General features: G+C 45.6%; 1 pseudogene; it reads left to right on the top strand.

Moving 5' to 3' along the window:
* Positions 1–7,875: 7,875 nt before the first annotated feature.
* LOC124796722 lies at positions 7,876–7,993 on the top strand (annotated as a pseudogene).
* Positions 7,994–10,371: the final 2,378 nt, after the last annotated feature.

The raw sequence follows: 10,371 nt of genomic DNA, 5'->3' as shown, positions 1-10,371 counted from the left end.
AAAAATACTGATCATATTTTAACTGTTCTTCCACATGAGGATGTTCAGAAATAAAGAATCTACATGGAAAGAAGACACTGTGCTCGTTGGTTTGACGCAGTGTAAAGCGTAAAAAGTTAACATAGTCCTGATGACAAAGGGGGAGAGGCAATATGTCGTTGGCATCATTAACTGTAATGGATAGTACACAAGTAGTCTCTCTCTCTCTCTCTCTCTCTCTGTGTGTGTGTGTGTTTGTGTGTCTCTCTCTTCCCCTCTCTCTCTCTCTCTCTCTCTCTCTCTCTCTCTCTCTCTATCTCTCTCTCATCCTCTCCGTCCAGACAGACTTCGGAAGGCCCAAATGTACTGACCAACCCCGTGTCATTGGCAGCCGGTAGGCGACACTGGACGTCGATATGGAGGGCCATGCAGTTAGCACACCGCTCTCCCGGTCGTATGTCAGTTTACGGGACGGAGCCGCTACTTCTCAATCGAGTAGCTCCTCAGTTTGCCTCACAAGGGCTGAGTGCACACCTCTTGCCAACAGCGCTCGGTAGAACGTATGGTCACCTTTCCAAGTCCCAGTCAAGCCCAGCGACGCTTAACTTGTCAGATGTACAATATCCAGCGTAACAGGAAACGGACCGCCTATTACAGAAAACTAGCTGCTGTACAAGGTAGTTTGCTTGCACGCTATCAACTAATCTGCTCACATTGAGTTTTATCTAAAACAATTAATACTGAACCACTCCGTCTACAGGCCACAAGTGGCCCATTGGGACCATCCGACCGCCGTGTCATCCTCGGAGGAGGATGTGGATAGGAGGGGAGTGGGGTTAGCACACCGCTCTCCCAGTCGTTTTGATGGTATTCTTGACCGAAGTCGCTACTACTCGGTCAAGTAAGTCCTCAATTGGCATCACAAGGGTGAGTGCACCCTGGAAAATGGCAACAGCGCATGGCGGTCTGGATGGTCACCCATCCCAGTGTCGACCACTCCCGACAGCGCTTAACTTCGGCGATCTCACGGGAACCGGTGAAGCCACTGCGGCAAGACCGTTGCCAAAACAAGTAATATGGGCAACACAAAAAGAAATAACTAATAAACCTTTATTAGAAGATTACACGAAACAGGCAGCTTCGAGTGACGAACACTCCGTGGTTCTGTAGTAGAAGTCATAGACGCTAATCTAACGTAACACATTCAAACGGAACTACCTGTTCTACAAGAGTTCAGTCTGGACAGTTGCATTTTACTGTTTTGAGTGCAGTCTCTGTCTAATGAATATCACTTAAACTGGCCAATGATGATTCATTAGTAGCAATGGGTTATAAAGGCACTGGCTGTAACCTATGATAGGTGTCGAAAAAGGAAACTGAGACTCTGTTAGATGACGATCAGTTTGACGTTAGGAAAGATTAAGAAACCAGAGCGTCAGTTCCGGCGTTGTGATTGATAATGGAAGCAAGACTGAAGACACGTTCCTAGCATCTCCCACTTGGAAAAATCGTTCAACGATGTAATTGGAGCAAGGTGAAAAAAATAGGAGTAAGTTATAGGTAAAGACGGGAAATAGACAATATGTGGGAAAACATTAAGGGAACAAGAAAACAGGAACACCGAGAACGAAGTGTTCGCATTTAAACGTGTATAAGGAGGGATGTAGTCTTTCGACGCTGCGTACACGGCAGATGCTGGTTTATTCAAGGTTTTTCACACATGTTGCACATGCTTATTTGGACATTCAGGGCAGTTAGCTTTTAGCACGATGAGGTCATTTTGTGACGTCACAGACCGTTGCATGGACACTGACCAGTGGTGCATAGGTTTTGACCGAGAAGAAGCCAGATAAGGAGCCGCCTTGGAAAACGAATTTGAGAAAATCGGTGTGTCATTTAACACGCCGGACTGACATATGGGTGATTAATGTGACTACAATTACAATCCATGACGCGAGCTACGTAGGGTACTGGATTTACTCAGGCCTTAAGATGGTCAACGTTGAACTAAATTAACTATCCTATTAATAAACGTTCTTGATCAGTGACTGGATTTATAACAAAATAAACATACTCTGAATCGCTGTGGAACCGTCTTGAGAATATGTCGCAACTTATGATAGCGTCATCGTTTTATAATTTAATATGCTTGTTGTACTTTTAAACTCTGAGAACAGCTGCTATTTACATACAGATTTTTTCCTTGGTTTATCGTTAACAATTATCGCATTATGTTGTAAATAATTAAGCGATAAACCATAATTCATTTTGCACTTCAATTACTGGTATCAAATCTGCCATCATCTGTGCTTCTCACTATGAACCACGTCCTACACTCCGTAGTTCTATTGCACTGGAGGCCATTCAGATTGCATCAACAGGAAGATTCCATGCATCTACATCTACATCTACATGATTACTCTGCAATTCACATTTAAGTGCTTGGTAGAGGGTTCATCGAACCACAGTCGTACTATCTCCCTACCATTCCACTCCCGAACAGCGCGCGGGAAAAACGAACACCTAAACGTTTCTGTTCGACCTCTGATTTCTCTTATTTTATTTTGATGATCATTCCTACCTTTGTAGGTTGGGCTCAACAAAATATTTTCGCATTCGGAAGAGAAAGTTGGTGGCTGAAATTTCGTCAATAGATCTGCCGCGACGAACAACGTCTTTGCTTTAATGACTTCCATCCCAACTCTCGTATCATATCTGCCACACTCTCTCTCCTCTTACGTGATAATATAAAACGAGCTGCCCTTTTTTGCACCCTTTCGATGTCCTCCGTCAATCCCACCTGGTAAGGATCCCACACCGCGCAGCAATATTCTAACAGAGGATGAACGAGTGTAGTGTAAGCTGTCGCTTTAGTGGACTTGTAGCGTCTTCTAAGTGTCCTGCCAATGAAACGCAACCTTTGGCTCGCCTTCCCCACAATAGTATCTATGTGGTCTTTCCAACTGAAGTTGTTCGTAATTTGTACACCCAGGTACTTAGTTGAATTGACAGCCTTGAGAATTGTACTATTTATCGAGCAATCGAATTCCAACGGATTTCGCTTGGAACTCATGTGGATCACCTCACACTTTTCGTTATTTAGCGTCAACTGCCACCTGCCACACCATACGGCAATCTTTTCTAATTCGCTTTGCAACTGATACTGGTCTTCGGATGACCTTACTAGACGGTAAATTACAGCATCATCTGCGAACAACCTAAGAGAACTGGATTGTCACCCAGGTCATTTATATAGATCAGGAACAGCAGAGGTCCCAGGACACTTCCCTGGGGAACATCTGATATTATTACTACGAACTGCGACCTTCCTGACAGGAAATCACGAATCCAGTCGCACAACTGAGACGATACCCCATAGGCCCGCAGCTTGATTAGAAGTCGCTTGTGAGGAACGGTGTCAAAAGCTTTCCGGAAATCTAGAAATACGGAATCAACTTGAGATCCCCTGTCGATAGCGGCCATTACTTCGTGCGAATAAAGAGCTAGCTGCGTTGCACAAGAACGATGTTTTCTGAAACCATGCTGATTACGTATCAATAGATCGTTCCCTTCGAGGTGATTCATAGTGTTTGAATACAGTATATGCTCCAAAACCCTATAGGTCTGTAGTTCGATGGATTACTCCTACTACCCTTCTTAAACACTGGTGCGACCTGCGCAATTTTCCAATCTGCAGGTACAGATCAATCGGTGAGCGAGCGGTTGTATATGATTGCTAAGTAGGGAGCTATTGTATCAGCGTAATCTGAAAGGAATCTAATCGGTATACAATCTGAAGCGATTTGAGTTGCTTCGCAACCCGTAAGGTATCTACTTCTAAGAAACTCATGCTAGCAGCTGTTCGTGTTTCAAATTCAGCATTCGTCTTCCCTGGTGAAGGAATTTCGGAAAACTTTTTTCAATAACTCCGCTTTAGCGGCACTGTCGTCGGTAACAGTACCATGGGCACTGCGCAGCGAAGGTATTGACTGCGTCTTGCCGCTTGTGTACTTTACATACGACCAGAGTTTCTTCGGATTTTCTACCAAATTTCGAGACAATGTATCGTTGTGGAAACTATTAAAGGCATCTCGCATTGAAGTCCGTGCCAAATTCCGTGCGTCTGTAAATTTTAGCCAGTCTTCGGGATTTCGCGTTCTTCTGAATTTCGCATGCTTTTTCCGTTGCCTCTGCAACAGCGTTCGGACCTGTTTTGTGTATCATGGGGGATCAGTTCCATCTATTACCAATTTATGAGGTATGAATCTCTCAATTGCTGTTGCTACTATATCTTTGAATTTGAGCCACATCTCGTCCACATTTGCATAGTCAGCTCAGAAGGAATGGAGATTGTCTCTTAGGAAGGTTTCTAGTGACATTTTATCCGCTTTTTTAAATAAAATTATTTTGCGTTTGTTTCTGGTGGATTTGGAAGAAGCAGTATTGAGCCTAGCTACAACGACCTTGTGATCACTAATCCTTGTATCAGTCATGATGCTCTCTATTAGCTCTGGATTGTTTGTGGCTAAGAGGTCAAGTGTGTTTTCGCAACCATTTACAATTCGCGTGCGTTCGTGGACTACTGCTCGAAATAATTTTCGGAGAAAGCATTTAGGACAATCTCGGAAGAATTTTTTTCTGCCTACCACCGGTTTTGAACAAGTATTTTTGCCAACATATCGAGGGAAGGTTGAAGTCCCCACCAACTATAACCGTATGAGTGGGGTATTTATTTCTTACGAGACTGAATTTTTCTCTGAACTATTCAGCAACTATATCATCGGAGACTGTGGGTCGGTAGAAGGAGCCAGTTATTAACTTAGTTCGGCTGTTAAGTATAACCTCCACCCATACCAATTCGCACGGAGTACCTACTTCGACTTCACTACAAGATAAACCACTACTGACAGACACAAACACTCCACCACCAATTCTGCCTAATCTATCTTTCCTGAACACCGTCTGAGACTTTGTAAAAATTTCCGCAGAACTTTTTTCAGGATTTAGCCAGCTTTCTGTACCTATAACGATTTCAGATTCTGTGTTTTCTATTAGCGCTTGAAGCTCAGGGACTTTTCCAGCACAACTACAACAATGTACAACTACAATTCCGACTGTTCCTCGATCCAAGCACGTCCTGTATTTGCCGTGTACCATTTGCGATAGCAGCCCACCCCGTACTTTCCCGAGGCCTTCTAACCTAAAAAGCCGCCCAGTCCACGCCACACAGCCTCCGCTACACGTGTAGCCGCCAGCTGAGTGTAGTGAACTCCTGACCTATTCAGCGGCACCCGAAACCCCACCACCCTATGGCGCAAGTCAAGGAATCTGCAGTCAACACGGTCGCAAAACCGTCTGAGCCTCTGAGTCAGACCCTCCACCTTGCTCTGCACCAAAGGTCCGCCGTCGGTTCTGTCAACGATGCTGCAGATGGTGAGCTCTGCCTTCATCTCGTAAGCAAGACCGGCAGCCTTCACCAAATCAGATAGCCGCTGGAATCCAGAGAGAATTTCCTCAGATCCAAAGCGACAGACGTCATTAGTGCCGACATGTGCCACCACCTGCAGCTGGCTGCACCCTGTGCTCTTCATGGCATCCGGAAGGACCTATCCCACATCAGGAATGACTTCACCCGGAATGCACACGGAGTGCAGACTGGATTTCTTCCCCTCCTTAGCCGCCATATCCCTAAGGGGCCCCGTTACGCGCCTGACATTGGAGCTCCCAACAACCAATAAGCCCACCCTCTGCGATTGCCCGAACCTCGAAGGCTGTGAATCATCCTCTGAAACAGGGCAGGCAGCTGCATCTGGCTCAGCCAGAGACAGTACCTGAAACCTGTTTGTCAGACGCACCGGGGAAGCTTTCTGATCAGCCTCCGGGGACGTCTTTCGCTGCCTGCCACGCCTTGGAACGACCTCCCAATCAATCTCAGGCGAGGGCTCAGTCCCACTGTGGGGCAACCACTGCGGCAGACCGATCTGGGGCAGACGGGACGAGGTTGACATCCCCGTGATATCAAAGTCCGGCTCCCCACAGTGGTGCCCATTGGCAACAGCCTCAAGCTGCGCGACCGAAGTCGGCGCCGCCTGCAACTGTGAGCGAAGGGATGCCAACTCAGCCTTCATCCGAACACAGAAATCAGAGTCCCTGTGCATTCTAATCGATGTTGAACAAGTTACTGAAACGACTCCGTGCCTAGATAACGCAAGGGAAACACGCAAAGAATGTATGAACTAACCTGTACAAATGCCTGACGACTGCGCTACAATCTGCCTGAATTTACGATTACAATAACTAAAACACGAAATTACACCTCCTATACGAAACTATGTAACAAATAAGTGAACTAGGAGGATACGACTTGCTGCTGGCAGCTGCTTATCCAACGGCGGCAGGGAGCACACTGGCTGTGACCAACCGACACTGGCCGTTCAAAAAACAAAAAAAAAAAAAAAAAAAAAAAAAACAGAAGACAAACGACTACGCAAATTTACACTATTCAGGTACAAAAGCGTGATGCTACAACCCTCAACTACTATAATACGCCCGAAATTTATGAATTAAAGAATGAAAGTACGCAAAAACACGCAAAGAAATTAAGAATTAAACTATGTAACAAATAAGTGAGCTAGAAGTTTACGACTTGCTGCTGGCAGCTGCTTATCCAACGGTGGCAGGGAGCAAACTGACATGAAGTGCGCTACGTGCTTGGACACGTAAACTATAAGCTTTTCTGTGCAGCGACATGAAATACGTGGCTGCTATGGTTGCAGGTTCGAATCCTGCCTCAGGCATGGATGTGTGTGATGTCCTTAGGTTAGTCAGGTTTACGTAGTTCTAAGTCAAGGGGACTGATGACCTCAAATGTTAAGTCCCGTTGTACTTAGAGCCAGTTGAACCATTTTTTGAAATACGTAGGAATAACGCCATCGAATTCTTGTATATATTACAGGTGACAAGGGACCATTAGCTACCTATCCAGGAAGTTCTCGAATAATAGGAGCTAGTGAAAGAGTTGATTCCTGGTGTATTCAATGTACATTCTAACTTCAATTCTATCGGAAACTGGTACCTTGTTCACTTTAAGGTGTTTTGTTTTCAACAGTGGGAGCATTAATCTCCCAATTGTGAGTCTGTACTACAATATCTTCATGCGTAAATACATTTTAATCGTAAATGCGTTATTTAATATTTCCATTTTGTGTCTGATGTGTTCAGTTTCAACACTACAGAAATCCATTAGAAATTAATTTGAAGTTTTGGAACCATTCATTGACTAGATGAGACCAGATCTTCTGGTAGATATAGCTACAGGATCGGATCGATACTTACTGTAGGTTACGTGTATGGTCTTTTTGCAGATGCAAGGACTCATGTTAAGGTTGTCACTTGCAGTCTCTTCCGTAGCGAGATTGTAGTAGTCTGTTTTCAGAACATTCTGCGAATGGTGCCAATAAACGAGGGATGATTTTTGCCGCTTTTTAATATGTGTTTACCTAGATTACTGTTTATGACGGTTTGAGTTTTTAACCATAATTGTGCTGCGTTTGTCAAATCTGAACTCTGTGTTGTTATTTCTCCACGTAAAGTGACAGCAGAAATGTATTCCCTTTTGCGGATACGTTTAGTCTTCAGCTGCACAATTTATTGGAGACATATGAAGATTTCTGCCGGACCGATAGACGAGCCCTGATTTCGTGTTTTGCTCGAGCTGCCGCCTTAACCACTTCGGCTAGTCGAGCTCGCCTTCCGTATTCATTCAACCCCCCATATCTCACTGTGTTGCACACTGAGCACTCTCACAGTTGCCGAGATTCCCGCAGAGGGTGGTATTTATTTATCAATGCCTGTCTGGGCACGTATTACTATTTTGCAGCGTCTATATTCTGCAGAGCCTACGGCCTTGCCGCAGTTATAACACCGGTTCCCATCAGATCACCGAAGTTAAGCGCTGTCGGGTTGGTCTAGCACTTGGATGGGTGACCATCCAGTATGCCGAGCGCTGTTGGCAAGCGGGGTTCACTCAGCCCTTGTGAGGCAAACTGAGGAGCTACTTGACTGAGAAGTAGCGGCTCCGGTCTCAGAGACTGACCTACGGCTGGGAGAGCGGTGTGCTGACCACATGCCCCTCCATAACCGCGTCCAGTGACGCTTTTGGGCTGGGGATGACACGGCAGCCCGTCGGTACCTTTGGGCCTTCATGGGCTGTGCGGGAGGAGTTTAGTTTCGTTTAGTATTCAACGGTGTACTATTCCGTGTCCTGAAGACATAGATGAAGTCTAATTGTATTCGCAAATGCGAATACATTTCTTCTACTTCATATGGCTGTAGACCGTAGCAGTGTCCGTCCCTTCGTATATGGATGTCTATCTGAAGGACACAGCATAGTGCACTGTAAAACACGGACAGTGCAAAATAGTATTGTGTGACTAGAAAGACAGCAGTAATAACAAATAAGTCTATCCTTGTGCGGGAATCACAACTGTGCGAGAGCAGGACGCGTACACACGATGACATACACTGTCATGGGACGTCTCCTAAAATCGTGTTTGACAGTCTTTTGCCCGGCGTAGTGCAGCATATCGACTAGGCACTGACGCAACACGTCGTTGGAAGACCCCTGAAGCAAAGCAGAATTACACTGCTCCTATAGCTGTCCATAAATGCGAAAGTGTTGCCGGTGCACGTTTTTGCTCACGAACTGATCTCTCGATCATGTCCCACAAACGTTCGACGTGATTCATCTTTGGTGACCTGAGTGACCAATCCTGTCCCTCGATTTTCGAAACAAACAAGAACAACTGTGGACCGATGACTTGGCGCGTTGTCATTCAAAAAAATATCTATCTTTGTCTTGGAACATGAAGTCCTTGCAATAGCCTTCCAGTAGCCGAACAACCAGAGGATCCCGTCTGCTCCACATAACTACAGCAACCCCACTATGGAGCAACCACCAGCTCGCAGAGTGTGTTGTTGACAACTTGGGTCCCTGGCTTCGTGGGGTCTACGCCATACTCGAACCCTACCATCAGCTCTTACCAACTCATCTGACAAGGCCATGGTTTTCCACTCGTCTAGGGTCCAACCGATACGGTCCTGAGCCCAGGAGAGGCGCTGCAGGCAATATCGTGCTGTTACAAAGCCATTCGTGTCAGTCCTCTGCTACTTTGGCCCGTTATCGACAAATTTCGCAGCACTGTTGTACGTCCAGCATTGATTACTACGGTTATTTCACGCAATGTTGCTTGCTGTTAGCAGAGACAACTTTACGCAAACGCCGTTGATATCTATCGTCAAGTGAAAGCGGCGACCAGTGCATTGTCCGTGGTAAGATGTATTGCCTGAAATGTGGTATTCGCGCCACACTCTTGACGCTGTGGACAACGGTGTATTGAATTCCCTAACGAATCCCGAAATGGAATGTCCTGTGCTTCCAACTCTAAGTACCCTACAACTTTCAAAATCTATTAATTTCGGTCGTGCGGCCATAATCTCGTCGATAACCTTTCCACGTGCATCGCCTAGGTACAGATAACAGTCCCACCAACGCATTTTTATATATTCTGTACGTGATATTACCGCCATCTGTATATGTTAATATCACTATCACAGACTTATGCCACCTCAGTGGATCGGGGTATGGGTTATTCCAGAAAGAGTGCCCGGATAGCCGAAGCGAGAAATCTGAGTTCGAGTCCTGGTCCGGTAGAAATTTTCGTGCTTCATCAATAAATTGTGCGGCCGAAGAGTGATAAGATTTTCAGTGTAGAATACACTTCTTCTGTGTCATGCCATGTTGTAAATCGTAGACCTGTCTGTTCCTTCAGCCACGCATGCACGTCTGAAGGACACTGGATACTACACCGTGACACAAAAATACTGCAAAATAGCGACAAATCTCTCAGATTCGTTGACAACCTTCTTGCCTCTGGTGAACATCGTTCCCCTTATACGTAGCATTAGTATCTTTAATTCCAGTCCCAGTGATGACACTGTCGAAAACCAGACATAAGCACCCAGGGCAGCATTGTCTGTTCCACAAACAAACTGAATCCGGAGCTCGATTTCGGTCCCTTTCGTTGATGGTCGATAATTGATTTCGTGTGTGTGTCGAGGCCCAGAGCACGGGATTCACTTGCAGATAAAAATTACTCAAGTTATGAAGCAAATTAATTTCACTTGCGCTGTTGCTGGGATCACGTTCATGACGTGTTAAGGCCGAGGTTATATGTGGTGTGGGAAGGCATCAGCATTTACAGCTGCTCGGTCTTGTCGTCGTTGGCCATGGTCGCCTTACAGCCAGGTACTACTGTTGGACCATGTAGTGGTTGCTGCGTAAGGTAGTGGCTCTGAATTTCTTCTCATGCATGATAATTCCAGCGGCCATCT

This window comes from Schistocerca piceifrons, chromosome 4 (genome assembly GCF_021461385.2).
Source record: "Schistocerca piceifrons isolate TAMUIC-IGC-003096 chromosome 4, iqSchPice1.1, whole genome shotgun sequence".
NCBI lineage: Eukaryota > Metazoa > Arthropoda > Insecta > Orthoptera > Acrididae > Schistocerca > Schistocerca piceifrons.
The sequence above is the reverse complement of the archived record's forward strand: the minus strand, read 5'-3'. Positions and strand labels throughout refer to the sequence as shown.